The following is a 23,360-nucleotide window of genomic DNA, read 5'->3' on the forward strand; positions in this document are numbered from 1 at the left end:
ACCGGGGGATTATGCCTTGAGAATGGGGGGAGTTACTTTATTCTGGGATGAGGGAAAATGACCGGGGGATTTTGCCTTGAGAATGGGGGAGGCTTTACTTTCTTCTAGGAAGAGGGAAAATGACCTGGAGATTTTGCCTCGAAAATGGGGGGGGGGGCTTTGCGTTCTTCTAGAATGAGGGAAAATGACTGGCGATTTTGCCTTGAGAATGGGGGCTTTGCGTTCTTCTAGGATGAGGGAAAATGACCTGGGGATTTTGCCTTGAGAATGGGGGCTTTGCGTTCTTCTAGGATGAGGGAAAATGACCGGGGATTTGGCCTTGAGAATGGGGGGAAGGCTTTACTTTCTTCTAGGATGAGGGAAAATGACAGGGGGATTTGGCCTTGAGAATGGGGGGAGGGCTTTACTTTCTTCTAGGATGAGGGAACATGACCGGGGGATTTTGCCTTGAGAATGGGGGGCTTTGCGTTCTTCTAGGATGAGGGAAAATGACCGGGGATTTGGCCTTGAGAATGGGGGGAAGGCTTTACTTTCTTCTAGGATGAGGGAAAATGACAGGGGGATTTGGCCTTGAGAATGGGGGGAGGGCTTTACTTTCTTCTAGGATGAGGGAACATGACCGGGGGATTTTGCCTTGAGAATGGGGGGAGGGCTTTACTTTCTTCTAGGATGAGGGAACATGACCGGGGGATTTTGCCTTGAGAATGGGGGCTTTGCGTTCTTCTAGGATGAGGGAAAATGACCGGGGATTTTGCCTTGAGAATGGGGGTCTTTACTTTCTTCTAGGATGAGGGAAAATGATCAGGGGATTTTGCCTTGAGAATGGGGTCTCTACTTTCTTCTAGGATGAGGGAAAATGACCGGGGGATTATGCCTTGAGAATGGGGGGAGTTACTTTATTCTGGGATGAGGGAAAATGACCGGGGGATTTTGCCTTGAGAATGGGGGCTTTGCGTTCTTCTAGGATGAGGGAAAATGACCGGGGATTTGGCCTTGAGAATGGGGGGAAGGCTTTACTTTCTTCTAGGATGAGGGAAAATGACAGGAGGATTTGGCCTTGAGAATGGTGGGAGGGCTTTACTTTCTTCTAGGATGAGGGAACATGACCGGGGGATTTTGCCTTGAGAATGGGGGGCTTTGCGTTCTTCTAGCATGAGGGAAAATGACCGGGGATTTGGCCTTGAGAATGGGGGGAAGGCTTTACTTTCTTCTAGGATGAGGGAAAATGACAGGGGGATTTGGCCTTGAGAATGGGGGGAGGGCTTTACTTTCTTCTAGGATGAGGGAACATGACCGGGGGATTTTGCCTTGAGAATGGGGGGCTTTGCGTTCTTCTAGGATGAGGGAAAATGACCGGGGATTTTGCCTTGAGAATGGGGGGGCTTTACTTTCTTCTAGGATGAGGGAAAATGATAGGGGGATTTTGCCTTGAGAACGGGGGTCTTTACTTTCTTCTAGGATGAGGGAAACTGACCGGTGGATTTTGCCTTGAGAATGGGGGGAGGGCTTTACTTTCTTCTAGGATGAGGGAACATGACCGGGGGATTTTGCCTTGAAAATGGGGGGAGGGCTTTACTTTCTTCTAGGATGAGGGAACATGACCGGGGGATTTTGCCTTGAGAATGGGGGGAGGGCTTTACTTTCTTCTAGGATGAGGGAACATGACCGGGGGATTTTCCCTTGAGAATGGGGGGAGGGCTTTACTTTCTTCTAGGATGAGGGAACATGACCGGGGGATTTTGCCTTGAGAATGGGGGGAGGGCTTTACTTTCTTCTAGGATGAGGGAACATGACCGGTTGATTTTGCCTTGAGAATGGGGGGAGGGCTTTACTTTCTTCTAGGATGAGGGAACATGACCGGGGGATTTTGCCTTGAGAATGGGGGGCTTTGCGTTCTTCTAGGATGAGGGAAAATGACCGGGGATTTTGCCTTGAGAATGGGGGGGGCTTTACTTTCTTCTAGGATGAGGGAAAATGACCGGGGGATTATGCCTTGAGAATGGGGGCTTTACTTTCTTCTAGGATGAGGGAAAATGATAGGGGAATTTTGCCTAGAGAATGGGGGTTTACTCTCTTCTAGGATAGGCGAAACGGACCGGAGGATTTTGCCTTGAGAATGGGGGAACATGACCGGGGGATTTTGCCTTGAGAATGGGGGGAGGGCTTTACTTTCTTCTAGGATGAGGGAACATGACCGGTTGATTTTGCCTTGAGAATGGGGGGAGGTCTTTACTTTCTTCTAGGATGAGGGAACATGACCGGGGGATTTTGCCTTGAGAATGGGGGGCTTTGCGTTCTTCTAGGATGAGGGAAAATGACCGGGGATTTGGCCTTGAGAATGGGGGGAAGGCTTTACTTTCTTCTAGGATGAGGGAAAATGACAGGGGGATTTGGCCTTGAGAATGGGGGGAGGGCTTTACTTTCTTCTAGGATGAGGGAACATGACCGGGGGATTTTGCCTTGAGAATGGGGGGCTTTGCGTTCTTCTAGGATGAGGGAAAATGACCGGGGATTTTGCCTTGAGAATGGGGGCTTTGCGTTCTTCTAGGATGAGGGAAAATGACCGGGGGATTTGGCCTTGAGAATGGGGCGAGGGCTTTACTTTCTTCTAGGATGAGGGAAACTGACCGGCAGATTTTGCCTTGAGAATGGGGGAGGGCTTTACTTTCTTCTAGGATGAGGGAACATGACCGGGGGATTTTGCCTTGAGAATGGGGGGAGGGCTTTACTTTCTTCTAGGATGAGGGAAAATGATCGGGGGATTTTGCCTCGAGAATGGGGGGGGGGGCTTTGCGTTCTTCTAGAATGAGGGAAAATGACTGGCGATTTTGCCTTGAGAATGGGGGCTTTGCGTTCTTCTAGGATGAGGGAAAATGACCTGGGGATTTTGCCTTGAGAATGGGGGCTTTGCGTTCTTCTAGGATGAGGGAAAATGACCGGGGATTTGGCCTTGAGAATGGGGGGAAGGCTTTACTTTCTTCTAGGATGAGGGAAAATGACAGGGGGATTTGGCCTTGAGAATGGGGGGAGGGCTTTACTTTCTTCTAGGATGAGGGAACATGACCGGGGGATTTTGCCTTGAGAATGGGGGGAGGGCTTTACTTTCTTCTAGGATGAGGGAACATGACCGGGGGATTTTGCCTTGAGAATGGGGGCTTTGCGTTCTTCTAGGATGAGGGAAAATGACCGGGGATTTTGCCTTGAGAATGGGGGTCTTTACTTTCTTCTAGGATGAGGGAAAATGATCAGGGGATTTTGCCTTGAGAATGGGGTCTCTACTTTCTTCTAGGATGAGGGAAAATGACCGGGGGATTATGCCTTGAGAATGGGGGGAGTTACTTTATTCTGGGATGAGGGAAAATGACCGGGGGATTTTGCCTTGAGAATGGGGGCTTTGCGTTCTTCTAGGATGAGGGAAAATGACCGGGGATTTGGCCTTGAGAATGGGGGGAAGGCTTTACTTTCTTCTAGGATGAGGGAAAATGACAGGAGGATTTGGCCTTGAGAATGGTGGGAGGGCTTTACTTTCTTCTAGGATGAGGGAACATGACCGGGGGATTTTGCCTTGAGAATGGGGGGCTTTGCGTTCTTCTAGTATGAGGGAAAATGACCGGGGATTTGGCCTTGAGAATGGGGGGAAGGCTTTACTTTCTTCTAGGATGAGGGAAAATGACAGGGGGATTTGGCCTTGAGAATGGGGGGAGGGCTTTACTTTCTTCTAGGATGAGGGAACATGACCGGGGGATTTTGCCTTGAGAATGGGGGGCTTTGCGTTCTTCTAGGATGAGGGAAAATGACCGGGGATTTTGCCTTGAGAATGGGGGGGCTTTACTTTCTTCTAGGATGAGGGAAAATGATAGGGGGATTTTGCCTTGAGAACGGGGGTCTTTACTTTCTTCTAGGATGAGGGAAACTGACCGGTGGATTTTGCCTTGAGAATGGGGGGAGGGCTTTACTTTCTTCTAGGATGAGGGAACATGACCGGGGGATTTTGCCTTGAAAATGGGGGGAGGGCTTTACTTTCTTCTAGGATGAGGGAACATGACCGGGGGATTTTGCCTTGAGAATGGGGGGAGGGCTTTACTTTCTTCTAGGATGAGGGAACATGACCGGGGGATTTTCCCTTGAGAATGGGGGGAGGGCTTTACTTTCTTCTAGGATGAGGGAACATGACCGGGGGATTTTGCCTTGAGAATGGGGGGAGGGCTTTACTTTCTTCTAGGATGAGGGAACATGACCGGTTGATTTTGCCTTGAGAATGGGGGGAGGGCTTTACTTTCTTCTAGGATGAGGGAACATGACCGGGGGATTTTGCCTTGAGAATGGGGGGCTTTGCGTTCTTCTAGGATGAGGGAAAATGACCGGGGATTTTGCCTTGAGAATGGGGGGGGCTTTACTTTCTTCTAGGATGAGGGAAAATGACCGGGGGATTATGCCTTGAGAATGGGGGCTTTACTTTCTTCTAGGATGAGGGAAAATGATAGGGGAATTTTGCCTAGAGAATGGGGGTTTACTCTCTTCTAGGATAGGCGAAACGGACCGGAGGATTTTGCCTTGAGAATGGGGGAACATGACCGGGGGATTTTGCCTTGAGAATGGGGGGAGGGCTTTACTTTCTTCTAGGATGAGGGAACATGACCGGTTGATTTTGCCTTGAGAATGGGGGGAGGTCTTTACTTTCTTCTAGGATGAGGGAACATGACCGGGGGATTTTGCCTTGAGAATGGGGGGCTTTGCGTTCTTCTAGGATGAGGGAAAATGACCGGGGATTTGGCCTTGAGAATGGGGGGAAGGCTTTACTTTCTTCTAGGATGAGGGAAAATGACAGGGGGATTTGGCCTTGAGAATGGGGGGAGGGCTTTACTTTCTTCTAGGATGAGGGAACATGACCGGGGGATTTTGCCTTGAGAATGGGGGGCTTTGCGTTCTTCTAGGATGAGGGAAAATGACCGGGGATTTTGCCTTGAGAATGGGGGCTTTGCGTTCTTCTAGGATGAGGGAAAATGACCGGGGGATTTGGCCTTGAGAATGGGGCGAGGGCTTTACTTTCTTCTAGGATGAGGGAAACTGACCGGGGGATTTTGCCTTGAGAATGGGGGAGGGCTTTACTTTCTTCTAGGATGAGGGAACATGACCGGGGGATTTTGCCTTGAGAATGGGGGGAGGGCTTTACTTTCTTCTAGGATGAGGGAACATGACCGGGGGATTTTGCCTTGAGAATGGGGGGAGGGCTTTACTTTCTTCTAGGATGAGGGAACATGACCGGGGGATTTTGCCTTGAGAATGGGGGGAGGGCTTTACTTTCTTCTAGGATGAGGGAACATGACCGGGGGATTTTGCCTTGAGAATGGGGGGAGGGCTTTACTTTCTTCTAGGATGAGGGAACATGACCGGTTGATTTTGCCTTGAGAATGGGGGGAGGGCTTTACTTTCTTCTAGGATGAGGGAACATGACCGGGGGATTTTGCCTTGAGAATGGGGGGCTTTGCGTTCTTCTAGGATGAGGGAAAATGACCGGGGATTTGGCCTTGAGAATGGGGGGAGGGCTTTACTTTCTTCTAGGATGAGGGAAAATGACAGGGGGATTTGGCCTTGAGAATGGGGGGAGGGCTTTACTTTCTTCTAGGATGAGGGAACATGACCGGGGGATTTTGCCTTGAGAATGGGGGGCTTTGCGTTCTTCTAGGATGAGGGAAAATGACCGGGGATTTTGCCTTGAGAATGGGGGTCTTTACTTTCTTCTAGGATGAGGGAAAATGATCAGGGGATTTTGCCTTGAGAATGGGGTCTTTACTTTCTTCTAGGATGAGGGAAAATGACCGGGGGATTATGCCTTGAGAATGGGGGGAGTTACTTTATTCTGGGATGAGGGAAAATGACCGGGGGATTTTGCCTTGAGAATGGGGGAGGCTTTACTTTCTTCTAGGAAGAGGGAAAATGACCTGGAGATTTTGCCTCGAGAATGGGGGGGGCTTTGCGTTCTTCTAGAATGAGGGAAAATGACTGGCGATTTTGCCTTGAGAATGGGGGCTTTGCGTTCTTCTAGGATGAGGGAAAATGACCTGGGGATTTTGCCTTGAGAATGGGGGCTTTGCGTTCTTCTAGGATGAGGGAAAATGACCGGGGATTTGGCCTTGAGAATGGGGGGAAGGCTTTACTTTCTTCTAGGATGAGGGAAAATGACAGGGGGATTTGGCCTTGAGAATGGGGGGAGGGCTTTACTTTCTTCTAGGATGAGGGAACATGACCGGGGGATTTTGCCTTGAGAATGGGGGGCTTTGCGTTCTTCTAGGATGAGGGAAAATGACCGGGGATTTGGCCTTGAGAATGGGGGGAAGGCTTTACTTTCTTCTAGGATGAGGGAAAATGACAGGGGGATTTGGCCTTGAGAATGGGGGGAGGGCTTTACTTTCTTCTAGGATGAGGGAACATGACCGGGGGATTTTGCCTTGAGAATGGGGGGAGGGCTTTACTTTCTTCTAGGATGAGGGAACATGACCGGGGGATTTTGCCTTGAGAATGGGGGCTTTGCGTTCTTCTAGGATGAGGGAAAATGACCGGGGATTTTGCCTTGAGAATGGGGGTCTTTACTTTCTTCTAGGATGAGGGAAAATGATCAGGGGATTTTGCCTTGAGAATGGGGTCTCTACTTTCTTCTAGGATGAGGGAAAATGACCGGGGGATTATGCCTTGAGAATGGGGGGAGTTACTTTATTCTGGGATGAGGGAAAATGACCGGGGGATTTTGCCTTGAGAATGGGGGCTTTGCGTTCTTCTAGGATGAGGGAAAATGACCGGGGATTTGGCCTTGAGAATGGGGGGAAGGCTTTACTTTCTTCTAGGATGAGGGAAAATGACAGGGGGATTTGGCCTTGAGAATGGTGGGAGGGCTTTACTTTCTTCTAGGATGAGGGAACATGACCGGGGGATTTTGCCTTGAGAATGGGGGGCTTTGCGTTCTTCTAGGATGAGGGAAAATGACCGGGGATTTGGCATTGAGAATGGGGGGAAGGCTTTACTTTCTTCTAGGATGAGGGAAAATGACAGGGGGATTTGGCCTTGAGAATGGGGGGAGGGCTTTACTTTCTTCTAGGATGAGGGAACATGACCGGGGGATTTTGCCTTGAGAATGGGGGGCTTTGCGTTCTTCTAGGATGAGGGAAAATGACCGGGGATTTTGCCTTGAGAATGGGGGGGCTTTACTTTCTTCTAGGATGAGGGAAAATGATAGGGGGATTTTGCCTTGAGAACGGGGGGCTTTACTTTCTTCTAGGATGAGGGAAAATGACCGGGGGCTATGCCTTGAGAATGGGGGGAGTTACTTTATTCTAGGATGAGGGAAAATGACCGGGGGATTTTGCCTTGAGAATGGAGGGGGCTTTACTTTCTTCTAGGAAGAGGGAAAATGACCAGGAGATTTTGCCTCGAGAATGGGGGGGGGGCTTTGCGTTCTTCTAGGATGAGGGAAAATGACTGGGGATTTTGCCTTGAGAATGGGGGCTTTGCGTTCTTCTAGGATGAGGGAAAATGACCGGGGGATTTGGCCTTGAGAATGGGGCGAGGGCTTTACTTTCTTCTAGGATGAGGGAAACTGACCGGTGGATTTTGCCTTGAGAATGGGGGGAGGGCTTTACTTTCTTCTAGGATGAGGGAACATGACCGGGGGATTTTGCCTTGAAAATGGGGGGAGGGCTTTACTTTCTTCTAGGATGAGGGAACATGACCGGGGGATTTTGCCTTGAGAATGGGGGAGGGCTTTACTTTCTTCTAGGATGAGGGAACATGACCGGGGGATTTTCCCTTGAGAATGGGGGGAGGGCTTTACTTTCTTCTAGGATGAGGGAACATGACCGGGGGATTTTGCCTTGAGAATGGGGGGAGGGCTTTACTTTCTTCTAGGATGAGGGAAAATGATCAGGGGATTTTGCCTTGAGAATGGGGTCTCTACTTTCTTCTAGGATGAGGGAAAATGACCGGGGGATTATGCCTTGAGAATGGGGGGAGTTACTTTATTCTAGGATGAGGGAAAATGACCGGGGGATTTTGCCTTGAGAATGGAGGGGGCTTTACTTTCTTCTAGGAAGAGGGATAATGACCAGGAGATTTTGCCTCGAGAATGTGGGGGGGCTTTGCGTTCTTCTAGGATGAGGGAAAATGACTGGGGATTTTGCCTTGAGAAGGGGGCTTTGCGTTCTTCTAGGATGAGGGAAAATGACCGGGGGATTTGGCCTTGAGAATGGGGCGAGGGCTTTACTTTCTTCTAGGATGAGGGAAACTGACCGGGGGATTTTGCCTTGAGAATGGGGGGAGGGCTTTACTTTCTTCTAGGATGAGGGAACATGACCGGGGATTTGGCCTTGAGAATGGGGGGAAGGCTTTACTTTCTTCTAGGATGAGGGAAAATGACAGGGGGATTTGGCCTTGAGAATGGGGGGAGGGCTTTACTTTCTTCTAGGATGAGGGAACATGACCGGGGGATTTTGCCTTGAGAATGGGGGGCTTTGCGTTCTTCTAGGATGAGGGAAAATGACCGGGGATTTTGCCTTGAGAATGGGGGGGCTTTACTTTCTTCTAGGATGAGGGAAAATGATAGGGGGATTTTGCCTTGAGAACGGGGGTCTTTACTTTCTTCTAGGATGAGGGAAACTGACCGGTGGATTTTGCCTTGAGAATGGGGGGAGGGCTTTACTTTCTTCTAGGATGAGGGAACATGACCGGGGGATTTTGCCTTGAAAATGGGGGGAGGGCTTTACTTTCTTCTAGGATGAGGGAACATGACCGGGGGATTTTGCCTTGAGAATGGGGGGAGGGCTTTACTTTCTTCTAGGATGAGGGAACATGACCGGGGGATTTTCCCTTGAGAATGGGGGGAGGGCTTTACTTTCTTCTAGGATGAGGGAACATGACCGGGGGATTTTGCCTTGAGAATGGGGGGAGGGCTTTACTTTCTTCTAGGATGAGGGAAAATGATCAGGGGATTTTGCCTTGAGAATGGGGTCTCTACTTTCTTCTAGGATGAGGGAAAATGACCGGGGGATTATGCCTTGAGAATGGGGGGAGTTACTTTATTCTAGGATGAGGGAAAATGACCGGGGGATTTTGCCTTGAGAATGGAGGGGGCTTTACTTTCTTCTAGGAAGAGGGATAATGACCAGGAGATTTTGCCTCGAGAATGTGGGGGGGCTTTGCGTTCTTCTAGGATGAGGGAAAATGACTGGGGATTTTGCCTTGAGAAGGGGGCTTTGCGTTCTTCTAGGATGAGGGAAAATGACCGGGGGATTTGGCCTTGAGAATGGGGCGAGGGCTTTACTTTCTTCTAGGATGAGGGAAACTGACCGGGGGATTTTGCCTTGAGAATGGGGGGAGGGCTTTACTTTCTTCTAGGATGAGGGAACATGACCGGGGATTTGGCCTTGAGAATGGGGGGAAGGCTTTACTTTCTTCTAGGATGAGGGAAAATGACAGGGGGATTTGGCCTTGAGAATGGGGGGAGGGCTTTACTTTCTTCTAGGATGAGGGAACATGACCGGGGGATTTTGCCTTGAGAATGGGGGGCTTTGCGTTCTTCTAGGATGAGGGAAAATGACCGGGGATTTTGCCTTGAGAATGGGGGGGCTTTACTTTCTTCTAGGATGAGGGAAAATGATAGGGGGATTTTGCCTTGAGAACGGGGGTCTTTACTTTCTTCTAGGATGAGGGAAACTGACCGGTGGATTTTGCCTTGAGAATGGGGGGAGGGCTTTACTTTCTTCTAGGATGAGGGAACATGACCGGGGGATTTTGCCTTGAAAATGGGGGGAGGGCTTTACTTTCTTCTAGGATGAGGGAACATGACCGGGGGATTTTGCCTTGAGAATGGGGGGAGGGCTTTACTTTCTTCTAGGATGAGGGAACATGACCGGGGGATTTTCCCTTGAGAATGGGGGGAGGGCTTTACTTTCTTCTAGGATGAGGGAACATGACCGGGGGATTTTGCCTTGAGAATGGGGGGAGGGCTTTACTTTCTTCTAGGATGAGGGAACATGACCGGTTGATTTTGCCTTGAGAATGGGGGGAGGGCTTTACTTTCTTCTAGGATGAGGGAACATGACCGGGGGATTTTGCCTTGAGAATGGGGGGCTTTGCGTTCTTCTAGGATGAGGGAAAATGACCGGGGATTTTGCCTTGAGAATGGGGGGGGGGCTTTACTTTCTTCTAGGATGAGGGAAAATGACCGGGGGATTATGCCTTGAGAATGGGGGCTTTACTTTCTTCTAGGATGAGGGAAAATGATAGGGGAATTTTGCCTAGAGAATGGGGGTTTACTCTCTTCTAGGATAGGCGAAACGGACCGGAGGATTTTGCCTTGAGAATGGGGGAACATGACCGGGGGATTTTGCCTTGAGAATGGGGGGAGGGCTTTACTTTCTTCTAGGATGAGGGAACATGACCGGTTGATTTTGCCTTGAGAATGGGGGGAGGTCTTTACTTTCTTCTAGGATGAGGGAACATGACCGGGGGATTTTGCCTTGAGAATGGGGGGCTTTGCGTTCTTCTAGGATGAGGGAAAATGACCGGGGATTTGGCCTTGAGAATGGGGGGAAGGCTTTACTTTCTTCTAGGATGAGGGAAAATGACAGGGGGATTTGGCCTTGAGAATGGGGGGAGGGCTTTACTTTCTTCTAGGATGAGGGAACATGACCGGGGGATTTTGCCTTGAGAATGGGGGGCTTTGCGTTCTTCTAGGATGAGGGAAAATGACCGGGGATTTTGCCTTGAGAATGGGGGCTTTGCGTTCTTCTAGGATGAGGGAAAATGACCGGGGGATTTGGCCTTGAGAATGGGGCGAGGGCTTTACTTTCTTCTAGGATGAGGGAAACTGACCGGGGGATTTTGCCTTGAGAATGGGGGAGGGCTTTACTTTCTTCTAGGATGAGGGAACATGACCGGGGGATTTTGCCTTGAGAATGGGGGGAGGGCTTTACTTTCTTCTAGGATGAGGGAACATGACCGGGGGATTTTGCCTTGAGAATGGGGGGAGGGCTTTACTTTCTTCTAGGATGAGGGAACATGACCGGGGGATTTTGCCTTGAGAATGGGGGGAGGGCTTTACTTTCTTCTAGGATGAGGGAACATGACCGGGGGATTTTGCCTTGAGAATGGGGGGAGGGCTTTACTTTCTTCTAGGATGAGGGAACATGACCGGGGGATTTTGCCTTGAGAATGGGGGGCTTTGCGTTCTTCTAGGATGAGGGAAAATGACCGGGGATTTGGTCTTGAGAATGGGGGGAGGGCTTTACTTTCTTCTAGGATGAGGGAAAATGACAGGGGGATTTGGCCTTGAGAATGGGGGGAGGGCTTTACTTTCTTCTAGGATGAGGGAACATGACCGGGGGATTTTGCCTTGAGAATGGGGGGCTTTGCGTTCTTCTAGGATGAGGGAAAATGACCGGGGATTTTGCCTTGAGAATGGGGGTCTTTACTTTCTTCTAGGATGAGGGAAAATGATCAGGGGATTTTGCCTTGAGAATGGGGTCTTTACTTTCTTCTAGGATGAGGGAAAATGACCGGGGGATTATGCCTTGAGAATGGGGGGAGTTACTTTATTCTGGGATGAGGGAAAATGACCGGGGGATTTTGCCTTGAGAATGGGGGAGGCTTTACTTTCTTCTAGGAAGAGGGAAAATGACCTGGAGATTTTGCCTCGAGAATGGGGGGGGGGCTTTGCGTTCTTCTAGAATGAGGGAAAATGACTGGCGATTTTGCCTTGAGAATGGGGGCTTTGCGTTCTTCTAGGATGAGGGAAAATGACCTGGGGATTTTGCCTTGAGAATGGGGGCTTTGCGTTCTTCTAGGATGAGGGAAAATGACCGGGGATTTGGCCTTGAGAATAGGGGGAAGGCTTTACTTTCTTCTAGGATGAGGGAAAATGACAGGGGGATTTGGCCTTGAGAATGGGGGGAGGGCTTTACTTTCTTCTAGGATGAGGGAACATGACCGGGGGATTTTGCCTTGAGAATGGGGGGAGGGCTTTACTTTCTTCTAGGATGAGGGAACATGACCGGGGGATTTTGCCTTGAGAATGGGGGGCTTTGCGTTCTTCTAGGATGAGGGAAAATGACCGGGGATTTGGCCTTGAGAATGGGGGGAAGGCTTTACTTTCTTCTAGGATGAGGGAAAATGACAGGGGGATTTGGCCTTGAGAATGGGGGGAGGGCTTTACTTTCTTCTAGGATGAGGGAACATGACCGGGGGATTTTGCCTTGAGAATGGGGGGAGGGCTTTACTTTCTTCTAGGATGAGGGAACATGACCGGGGGATTTTGCCTTGAGAATGGGGGCTTTGCGTTCTTCTAGGATGAGGGAAAATGACCGGGGATTTTGCCTTGAGAATGGGGGTCTTTACTTTCTTCTAGGATGAGGGAAAATGATCAGGGGATTTTGCCTTGAGAATGGGGTCTCTACTTTCTTCTAGGATGAGGGAAAATGACCGGGGGATTATGCCTTGAGAATGGGGGGAGTTACTTTATTCTGGGATGAGGGAAAATGACCGGGGGATTTTGCCTTGAGAATGGGGGCTTTGCGTTCTTCTAGGATGAGGGAAAATGACCGGGGATTTGGCCTTGAGAATGGGGGGAAGGCTTTACTTTCTTCTAGGATGAGGGAAAATGACAGGGGGATTTGGCCTTGAGAATGGTGGGAGGGCTTTACTTTCTTCTAGGATGAGGGAACATGACCGGGGGATTTTGCCTTGAGAATGGGGGGCTTTGCGTTCTTCTAGGATGAGGGAAAATGACCGGGGATTTGGCCTTGAGAATGGGGGGAAGGCTTTACTTTCTTCTAGGATGAGGGAAAATGACAGGGGGATTTGGCCTTGAGAATGGGGGGAGGGCTTTACTTTCTTCTAGGATGAGGGAACATGACCGGGGGATTTTGCCTTGAGAATGGGGGGCTTTGCGTTCTTCTAGGATGAGGGAAAATGACCGGGGATTTTGCCTTGAGAATGGGGGGCTTTACTTTCTTCTAGGATGAGGGAAAATGATAGGGGGATTTTGCCTTGAGAACGGGGGGCTTTACTTTCTTCTAGGATGAGGGAAAATGACCGGGGGCTATGCCTTGAGAATGGGGGGAGTTACTTTATTCTAGGATGAGGGAAAATGACCGGGGGATTTTGCCTTGAGAATGGAGGGGGCTTTACTTTCTTCTAGGAAGAGGGAAAATGACCAGGAGATTTTGCCTCGAGAATGGGGGGGGGGCTTTGCGTTCTTCTAGGATGAGGGAAAATGACTGGGGATTTTGCCTTGAGAATGGGGGCTTTGCGTTCTTCTAGGATGAGGGAAAATGACCGGGGGATTTGGCCTTGAGAATGGGGCGAGGGCTTTACTTTCTTCTAGGATGAGGGAAACTGACCGGTGGATTTTGCCTTGAGAATGGGGGGAGGGCTTTACTTTCTTCTAGGATGAGGGAACATGACCGGGGGATTTTGCCTTGAAAATGGGGGGAGGGCTTTACTTTCTTCTAGGATGAGGGAACATGACCGGGGGATTTTGCCTTGAGAATGGGGGAGGGCTTTACTTTCTTCTAGGATGAGGGAACATGACCGGGGGATTTTCCCTTGAGAATGGGGGGAGGGCTTTACTTTCTTCTAGGATGAGGGAACATGACCGGGGGATTTTGCCTTGAGAATGGGGGGAGGGCTTTACTTTCTTCTAGGATGAGGGAAAATGATCAGGGGATTTTGCCTTGAGAATGGGGTCTCTACTTTCTTCTAGGATGAGGGAAAATGACCGGGGGATTATGCCTTGAGAATGGGGGGAGTTACTTTATTCTAGGATGAGGGAAAATGACCGGGGGATTTTGCCTTGAGAATGGAGGGGGCTTTACTTTCTTCTAGGAAGAGGGATAATGACCAGGAGATTTTGCCTCGAGAATGTGGGGGGGCTTTGCGTTCTTCTAGGATGAGGGAAAATGACTGGGGATTTTGCCTTGAGAAGGGGGCTTTGCGTTCTTCTAGGATGAGGGAAAATGACCGGGGGATTTGGCCTTGAGAATGGGGCGAGGGCTTTACTTTCTTCTAGGATGAGGGAAACTGACCGGGGGATTTTGCCTTGAGAATGGGGGGAGGGCTTTACTTTCTTCTAGGATGAGGGAACATGACCGGGGGATTTTGCCTTGAGAATGGGGGGAGGGCTTTACTTTCTTCTAGGATGAGGGAACATGACCGGGGATTTTGCCTTGAGAATGGGGGGATCGCTTTACTTTCTTCTAGGATGAGGGAACATGACCGGGGGATTTTGCCTTGAGAATGGGGGGAGGGCTTTACTTTCTTCTAGGATGAAGGAACATGACCGGGGAATTTTGCCTTGAGAATGGGGGGAGGGCTTTACTTTCTTCTAGGATGAGGGAACATGACCGGGGGATTTTGCCTTGAGAATGGGGGGAGGGCTTTACTTTCTTCTAGGATGAGGGAACATGACCGGTTGATTTTGCCTTGAGAATGGGGGGAGGGCTTTACTTTCTTCTAGGATGAGGGAACATGACCGGGGGATTTTGCCTTGAGAATGGGGGGCTTTGCGTTCTTCTAGGATGAGGGAAAATGACCGGGGATTTGGCCTTGAGAATGGGGGGAGGGCTTTACTTTCTTCTAGGATGAGGGAAAATGACAGGGGGATTTGGCCTTGAGAATGGGGGGAGGGCTTTACTTTCTTCTAGGATGAGGGAACATGACCGGGGGATTTTGCCTTGAGAATGGGGGGCTTTGCGTTCTTCTAGGATGAGGGAAAATGACCGGGGATTTTGCCTTGAGAATGGGGGTCTTTACTTTCTTCTAGGATGAGGGAAAATGATCAGGGGATTTTGCCTTGAGAATGGGGTCTTTACTTTCTTCTAGGATGAGGGAAAAAGACCGGGGGATTATGCCTTGAGAATGGGGGGAGTTACTTTATTCTGGGATGAGGGAAAATGACCGGGGGATTTTGCCTTGAGAATGGAGGAGGCTTTACTTTCTTCTAGGAAGAGGGAAAATGACCTGGAGATTTTGCCTCGAGAATGGGGGGGGCTTTGCGTTCTTCTAGAATGAGGTAAAATGACTGGCGATTTTGCCTTGAGAATGGGGGCTTTGCGTTCTTCTAGGATGAGGGAAAATGACCGGGGGTTTTTGCCTTGAGAATGGGGGCTTTGCGTTCTTCTAGGATGAGGGAAAATGACCGGGGATTTGGCCTTGAGAAAGGGGGGAGGGCTTTACTTTCTTCTAGGATGAGGGAAAAGGACAGGTGGATTTGGCCTTGAGAATGGGGAGAGGGCTTTACTTTCTTCTAGGATGAGGGAACATGACCGGGGGATTTTGCCTTGAGAATGGGGGCTTTGCGTTTTTCTAGGATGAGGGAAAATGACCGGGGATTTTGCCTTGAGAATGGGGGGGGGGCTTTACTTTCTTCTAGGATGAGGGAAAATGATAGGGGGATTTTGCCTAGAGAATGGGGGTTTACTCTCTTCTAGGATAGGCAAAACGGACCAGAGGATTTTGCCTTGAGAATGGGGGAAAATGACCAGGGATTTTGCCTTGAGAATGGGGGGCTTTCGTTTCTTCTAGAATGAGGGAAAATGATCGGGGGATTTTGCCTTGAGAATGAGGGGCTTTGCTTTCTTCTAGGATGAGGGAAAATGACCGGGGGATTATGCCTTGAGAATGGGGGGAGTTACTTTCTTCTAGGAAGAGGGAAAATGACCAGGAGATTTTGCCTCGAGAATGGGGGGGGGGGCTTTGCGTTCTTCTAGGATGAGGGAAAATGACTGGGGATTTGGCCTTGAGAATGGGGCGAGGGCTTTTTTTCTTCTAGGATGAGGGAAACTGACCGAGGGATTTTGCCTTGAGAATGGGGGGAGGGCTTTACTTTCTTCTAGGATGAGGGAACATGACCGGGGGATTTTGCCTTGAGAATGGGGGGAGGGCTTTACTTTCTTCTAGGATGAGGGAACATGACCGGGGGATTTTGCCTTGAGAATGGGGGGAGGGCTTTACTTTCTTCTAGGATGAGGGAACATGACCGGGGGATTTTGCCTTGAGAATGGGGGGAGGGCTTTACTTTCTTCTAGGATGAGGGAACATGACCGGGGGATTTTGCCTTGAGAATGGGGGGAGGGCTTTACTTTCTTCTAGGATGAGGGAACATGACCGGGTGATTTTGCCTTGAGAATGGGGGGCTTTGCGTTCTTCTAGGATGAGGGAAAATGACCGGGGATTTGGCCTTGAGAATGGGGGGAAGGCTTTACTTTCTTCTAGGATGAGGGAAAATGACAGGGGGATTTGGCCTTGAGAATGGGGGGAGGGCTTTACTTTCTTCTAGGATGAGGGAACATGACCGGGGGATTTTGCCTTGAGAATGGGGGGCTTTGCGTTCTTCTAGGATGAGGGAAAATGACCGGGGATTTTGCCTTGAGAATGGGGGGCTTTACTTTCTTCTAGGATGAGGGAAAATGATAGGGGGATTTTGCCTAGAGAATGGGGGTTTACTCTCTTCTAGGATAGGCGAAACGGACCAGAGGATTTTGCCTTGAGAAAGGGGGAAAATGACCGGGGATTTTGCCTTGAGAATGGGGGGCTTTACTTTCTTCTAGGATGAGGGAAAATGATCGGGGGATTTTGCCTTGAGAACGGGGGGCTTTACTTTCTTCTAGGATGAGGGAAAATGACCGGGGGATTATGCCTTGAGAATGGGGGGAGTTACTTTATTCTAGGATGAGGGAAAATGACCGGGGGATTTTGCCTTGAGAATGGAGGGGGCTTTACTTTCTTCTAGGAAGAGGGAAAATGACCAGGAGATTTTGCCTCGAGAATGGGGGGGGGGCTTTGCGTTCTTCTAGGATGAGGGAAAATGACTGGGGATTTTGCCTTGAGAATGGGGGCTTTGCGTTCTTCTAGGATGAGGGAAAATGACCGGGGGATTTGGCCTTGAGAATGGGGCGAGGGCTTTACTTTCTTCTAGGATGAGGGAAACTGACCGGGGGATTTTGCCTTGAGAATGGGGGGAGGGCTTTACTTTCTTCTAGGATGAGGGAACATGACCGGGGGATTTTGCCTTGAGAATGGGGGAGGGCTTTACTTTCTTCTAGGATGAGGGAACATGACCGGGGGATTTTGCCTTGAGAATGGGGGGAGGGCTTTACTTTCTTCTAGGATGAGGGAACATGACCGGGGAATTTTGCCATGAGAATGGGGGGAGGGCTTTACTTTCTTCTAGGATGAGGGAACATGACCGGGGGATTTTGCCTTGAGAATGGGGGGAGGGCTTTACTTTCTTCTAGGATGAGGGAACATGACCGGTTGATTTTGCCTTGAGAATGGGGGGAGGGCTTTACTTTCTTCTAGGATGAGGGAACATGACCGGGGGATTTTGCCTTGAGAATGGGGGGCTTTGCGTTCTTCTAGGATGAGGGAAAATGACCGGGGATTTGGCCTTGAGAATGGGGGGAAGGCTTTACTTTCTTCTAGGATGAGGGAAAATGACAGGGGGATTTGGCCTTGAGAATGGGGGGAGGGCTTTACTTTCTTCTAGGATGAGGGAACATGACCGGGGGATTTTGCCTTGAGAATGGGGGGCTTTGCGTTCTTCTAGGATGAGGGAAAATGACCGGGGATTTTGCCTTGAGAATAGGGGGCTTTACTTTCTTCTAGGATGAGGGAAAATGATAGGGGGATTTTGCCTAGAGAATGGGGGTTTACTCTCTTCTAGGATAGGCGAAACGGACCAGAGGATTTTGCCTTGAGAATGGGGGAAAATGACCGGGGATGTTGCCTTGAGAATGGGGGGCTTTACTTTCTTCTAGGATGAGGGAAAATGATCGGGGGATTTTGCCTTGAGAACGGGGGGCTTTACTTTCTTCTAGGATGAGGGAAAATGACCGGGGGATTATGCCTTGAGAATGGGGGGAGTTACTTTATTCTAGGATGAGGGAAAATGACCGGGGGATTTTGCCTTGAGAATGGAGGGGGCTTTACTTTCTTCTAGGAAGAGGGAAAATGACCAGGAGATTTTGCCTCGAGAATGGGGGGGGCTTTGCGTTCTTCTAGGATGAGGGAAATTGACTGGGGATTTTGCCTTGAGAATGGGGGCTTTGCGTTCTTCTAGGATGAGGGAAAATGACCGGGGGATTTGGCCTTGAGAATGGGGCGAGGGCTTTACTTTCTTCTAGGATGAGGGAAACTGACCGGGGGATTTTGCCTTGAGAATGGGGGGAGGGCTTTACTTTCTTCTAGGATGAGGGAACATGACCGGGGGATTTTGCCTTGAGAATGGGGGAGGGCTTTACTTTCTTCTAGGATGAGGGAACATGACCGGGGGATTTTGCCTTGAGAATGGGGGGAGGGCTTTACTTTCTTCTAGGATGAGGGAACATGACCGGGGAATTTTGCCATGAGAATGGGGGGAGGGCTTTACTTTCTTCTAGGATGAGGGAACATGACAGGGGGATTTTGCCTAGAGAATGGGGGTTTACTCTCTTCTAGGATAGGCGAAACGGACCAGAGGATTTTGCCTTGAGAATGGGGGAAAATGACCGGGGATTTTGCCTTGAGAATGGGGGGCTTTACTTTCTTCTAGGATGAGGGAAAATGATCGGGGGATTTTGCCTTGAGAACGGGGGGCTTTACTTTCTTCTAGGATGAGGGAAAATGACCGGGGGATTATGCCTTGAGAATGGGGGGAGTTACTTTATTCTAGGATGAGGGAAAATGACCGGGGGATTTTGCCTTGAGAATGGAGGGGGCTTTACTTTCTTCTAGGAAGAGGGAAAATGACCAGGAGATTTTGCCTCGAGAATGGGGGGGGGCTTTGCGTTCTTCTAGGATGAGGGAAAATGACTGGGGATTTTGCCTTGAGAATGGGGGCTTTGCGTTCTTCTAGGATGAGGGAAAATGACCGGGGGATTTGGCCTTGAGAATGGGGCGAGGGCTTTACTTTCTTCTAGGATGAGGGAAACTGACCGGGGGATTTTGCCTTGAGAATGGGGGAGGGCTTTACTTTCTTCTAGGATGAGGGAACATGACCGGGGGATTTTGCCTTGAGAATGGGGGAGGGCTTTACTTTCTTCTAGGATGAGGGAACATGACCGGGGGATTTTGCCTTGAGAATGGGGGAGGGCTTTACTTTCTTCTAGGATGAGGGAAAAGGACAGGGGGATTTGGCCTTGAGAATGGGGAGAGGGCTTTACTTTCTTCTAGGATGAGGGAACATGACCGGGGGATTTTGCCTTGAGAATGAGGGCTTTGCGTTTTTCTAGGATGAGGGAAAATGACCGGGGATTTTACCTTGAGAATGGGGGGGGGGCTTTACTTTCTTCTAGGATGAGGGAAAATGATAGGGGGATTTTGCCTAGAGAATGGGGGTTTACTCTCTTCTAGGATAGGCGAAACGGACCAGAGGATTTTGCCTTGAGAATGGGGGAAAATGACCGGGGATTTTGCCTTGAGAATGGGGAGCATTAGTTTCTTCTAGGATGAGGGAAAATGATCGGGGGATTTTGCCTTGAGAATGGGGGGCTTTGCTTTCTTCTAGGATGAGGGAAAATGACCGGGGGATTATGCCTTGAGAATGAGGGGAGCTACTTTATTCTAGGATGAGGGAAAATGACCGGGGGATTTTGCCTTGAGAATGGAGGGGGCTTTACTTTCTTCTAGGAAGAGGGAAAATGACCAGGAGATTTTGCCTCGAGAATGGGGGGGGGGGGCTTTGCGTTCTTCTAGGATGAGGGAAAATGACTGGGGATTTTGCCTTGAGAGTGGGGGCTTTGCGTTCTTCTAGGATGAGGGAAACTGACCGGGGGATTTTGCCTTGAGAATGGGGGGAGGGCTTTACTTTCTTCTAGGATGAGGGAACATGACCGGGGGATTTTGCCTTGAGAATGGGGGTAGGGCTTTACTTTCTTCTAGGATGAGGGAACATGACCGGGGGATTTTGCCTTGAGAATGGGGGGAGGGCTTTACTTTCTTCTAGGATGAGGGAACATGACCGGGGAATTTTGCCATGAGAATGGGGGGAGGGCTTTACTTTCTTCTAGGATGAGGGAACATGACAGGGGGATTTTGCCTAGAGAATGGGGGTTTACTCTCTTCTAGGATAGGCGAAACGGACCAGAGGATTTTGCCTTGAGAATGGGGGAAAATGACCGGGGATTTTGCCTTGAGAATGGGGGGCTTTACTTTCTTCTAGGATGAGGGAAAATGATCGGGGGATTTTGCCTTGAGAACGGGGGGCTTTACTTTCTTCTAGGATGAGGGAAAATGACCGGGGGATTATGCCTTGAGAATGGGGGGAGTTACTTTATTCTAGGATGAGGGAAAATGACCGGGGGATTTTGCCTTGAGAATGGAGGGGGCTTTACTTTCTTCTAGGAAGAGGGAAAATGACCAGGAGATTTTGCCTCGAGAATGGGGGGGGGCTTTGCGTTCTTCTAGGATGAGGGAAAATGACTGGGGATTTTGCCTTGAGAATGGGGGCTTTGCGTTCTTCTAGGATGAGGGAAAATGACCGGGGGATTTGGCCTTGAGAATGGGGCGAGGGCTTTACTTTCTTCTAGGATGAGGGAAACTGACCGGGGGATTTTGCCTTGAGAATGGGGGAGGGCTTTACTTTCTTCTAGGATGAGGGAACATGACCGGGGGATTTTGCCTTGAGAATGGGGGAGGGCTTTACTTTCTTCTAGGATGAGGGAACATGACCGGGGGATTTTGCCTTGAGAATGGGGGAGGGCTTTACTTTCTTCTAGGATGAGGGAACATGACCGGGGAATTTTGCCATGAGAAAGGGGGGAGGGCTTTACTTTCTTCTAGGATGAGGGAAAAGGACAGGGGGATTTGGCCTTGAGAATGGGGAGAGGGCTTTACTTTCTTCTAGGATGAGGGAACATGACCGGGGGATTTTGCCTTGAGAATGAGGGCTTTGCGTTTTTCTAGGATGAGGGAAAATGACCGGGGATTTTACCTTGAGAATGGGGGGGGGGCTTTACTTTCTTCTAGGATGAGGGAAAATGATAGGGGGATTTTGCCTAGAGAATGGGGGTTTACTCTCTTCTAGGATAGGCGAAACGGACCAGAGGATTTTGCCTTGAGAATGGGGGAAAATGACCGGGGATTTTGCCTTGAGAATGGGGAGCATTAGTTTCTTCTAGGATGAGGGAAAATGATCGGGGGATTTTGCCTTGAGAATGGGGGGCTTTGCTTTCTTCTAGGATGAGGGAAAATGACCGGGGGATTATGCCTTGAGAATGGGGGGAGCTACTTTATTCTAGGATGAGGGAAAATGACCGGGGGATTTTGCCTTGAGAATGGAGGGGGCTTTACTTTCTTCTAGGAAGAGGGAAAATGACCAGGAGATTTTGCCTCGAGAATGGGGGGGGGGGCTTTGCGTTCTTCTAGGATGAGGGAAAATGACTGGGGATTTTGCCTTGAGAGTGGGGGCTTTGCGTTCTTCTAGGATGAGGGAAACTGACCGGGGGATTTTGCCTTGAGAATGGGGGGGAGGGCTTTACTTTCTTCTAGGATGAGGGAACATGACCGGGGGATTTTGCCTTGAGAATGGGGGTAGGGCTTTACTTTCTTCTAGGATGAGGGAACATGACCGGGGGATTTTGCCTTGAGAATGGGGGGAGGGCTTTACTTTCTTCTAGGATGAGGGAACATGACCGGGGAATTTTGCCTTGAGAATGGGGGGAGGGCTTTACTTTCTTCTAGGATGAGGGAACATGACCGGGGGATTTTGCCTTGAGAATGGGGGGAGGGCTTTACTTTCTTCTAGGATGAGGGAACATGACCGGTTGATTTTGCCTTGAGAATGGGGGGAGGGCTTTACTTTCTTCTAGGATGAGGGAACATGACCGGGGGATTTTGCCTTGAGAATGGGGGGCTTTGCGTTCTTCTAGGATGAGGGAAAATGACCGGGGATTTGGCCTTGAGAATGGGGGGAGGGCTTTACTTTCTTCTAGGATGAGGGAAAATGACAGGGGGATTTGGCCTTGAGAATGGGGGGAGGGCTTTACTTTCTTCTAGGACGAGGGAACATGACCGGGGGATTTTGCCCTGAGAATGGGGGGCTTTGCGTTCTTCTAGGATGAGGGAAAATGACCGGGGGATTATGCCTTGAGAATGGGGGGAGTTACTTTATTCTGGGATGAGGGAAAATGACCGGGGGATTTTGCCTTGAGAATGGAGGAGGCTTTACTTTCTTCTAGGAAGAGGGAAAATGACCTGGAGATTTTGCCTCGAGAATGGGGGGGGGGGGCTTTGCGTTCTTCTAGAATGAGGGAAAATGACTGGCGATTTTGCCTTGAGAATGGGGGCTTTGCGTTCTTCTAGGATGAGGGAAAATGACCGGGGGTTTTTGCCTTGAGAATGGGGGCTTTGCGTTCTTCTAGGATGAGGGAAAATGACCGGGGATTTGGCCTTGAGAAAGGGGGGAGGGCTTTACTTTCTTCTAGGATGAGGGAAAAGGACAGGTGGATTTGGCCTTGAGAATGGGGAGAGGGCTTTACTTTCTTCTAGGATGAGGGAACATGACCGGGGGATTTTGCCTTGAGAATGGGGGCTTTGCGTTCTTCTAGGATGAGGGAAAATGACCGGGGATTTTGCCTTGAGAATGGGGGGGGGCTTTACTTTCTTCTAGGATGAGGGAAAATGATAGGGGGATTTTGCCTAGAGAATGGGGGTTTACTCTCTTCTAGGATAGGCGAAACGGACCAGAGGATTTTGCCTTGAGAATGGGGGAAAATGACCAGGGATTTTGCCTTGAGAATGGGGGGCTTTAGTTTCTTCTAGAATGAGGGAAAATGATCGGGGGATTTTGCCTTGAGAATGAGGGGCTTTGCTTTCTTCTAGGATGAGGGAAAATGACCGGGGGATTATGCCTCGAGAATGGGGGGTCTTTGCGTTCTTCTAGGATGAGGGAAAATGACTGGGGATTTTGCCTTGAGAGTGGGGGCTTTGCGTTCTTCTAGGATGAGGGAAAATGACCGGGGGATTTGGCCTTGAGAATGGGGCGAGGGCTTTACTTTCTTCTAGGATGAGGGAAACTGACCGGGGGATTTTGCCTTGAGAATGGGGGGAGGGCTTTACTTTCTTCTAGGATGAGGGAACATGACCGGGGGATTTTGCCTTGAGAATGGGGGGAGGGCTTTACTTTCTTCTAGGAAGAGGGAAAATGACCAGGAGATTTTGCCTCGAGAATGGGGGGTCTTTGCGTTCTTCTAGGATGAGGGAAAATGACTGGGGATTTTGCCTTGAGAGTGGGGGCTTTGCGTTCTTCTAGGATGAGGGAAAATGACCGGGGGATTTGGCCTTGAGAATGGGGCGAGGGCTTTACTTTCTTCTAGGATGAGGGAAACTGACCGGGG

The sequence above is a fragment of the Phalangium opilio genome, unplaced genomic scaffold, assembly GCF_054372755.1.
Source record: "Phalangium opilio isolate 3A_F unplaced genomic scaffold, DU_Popi_V2 ptg000024l_1, whole genome shotgun sequence".
In the NCBI taxonomy this organism is placed as follows: Eukaryota; Metazoa; Arthropoda; class Arachnida; order Opiliones; family Phalangiidae; genus Phalangium; species Phalangium opilio.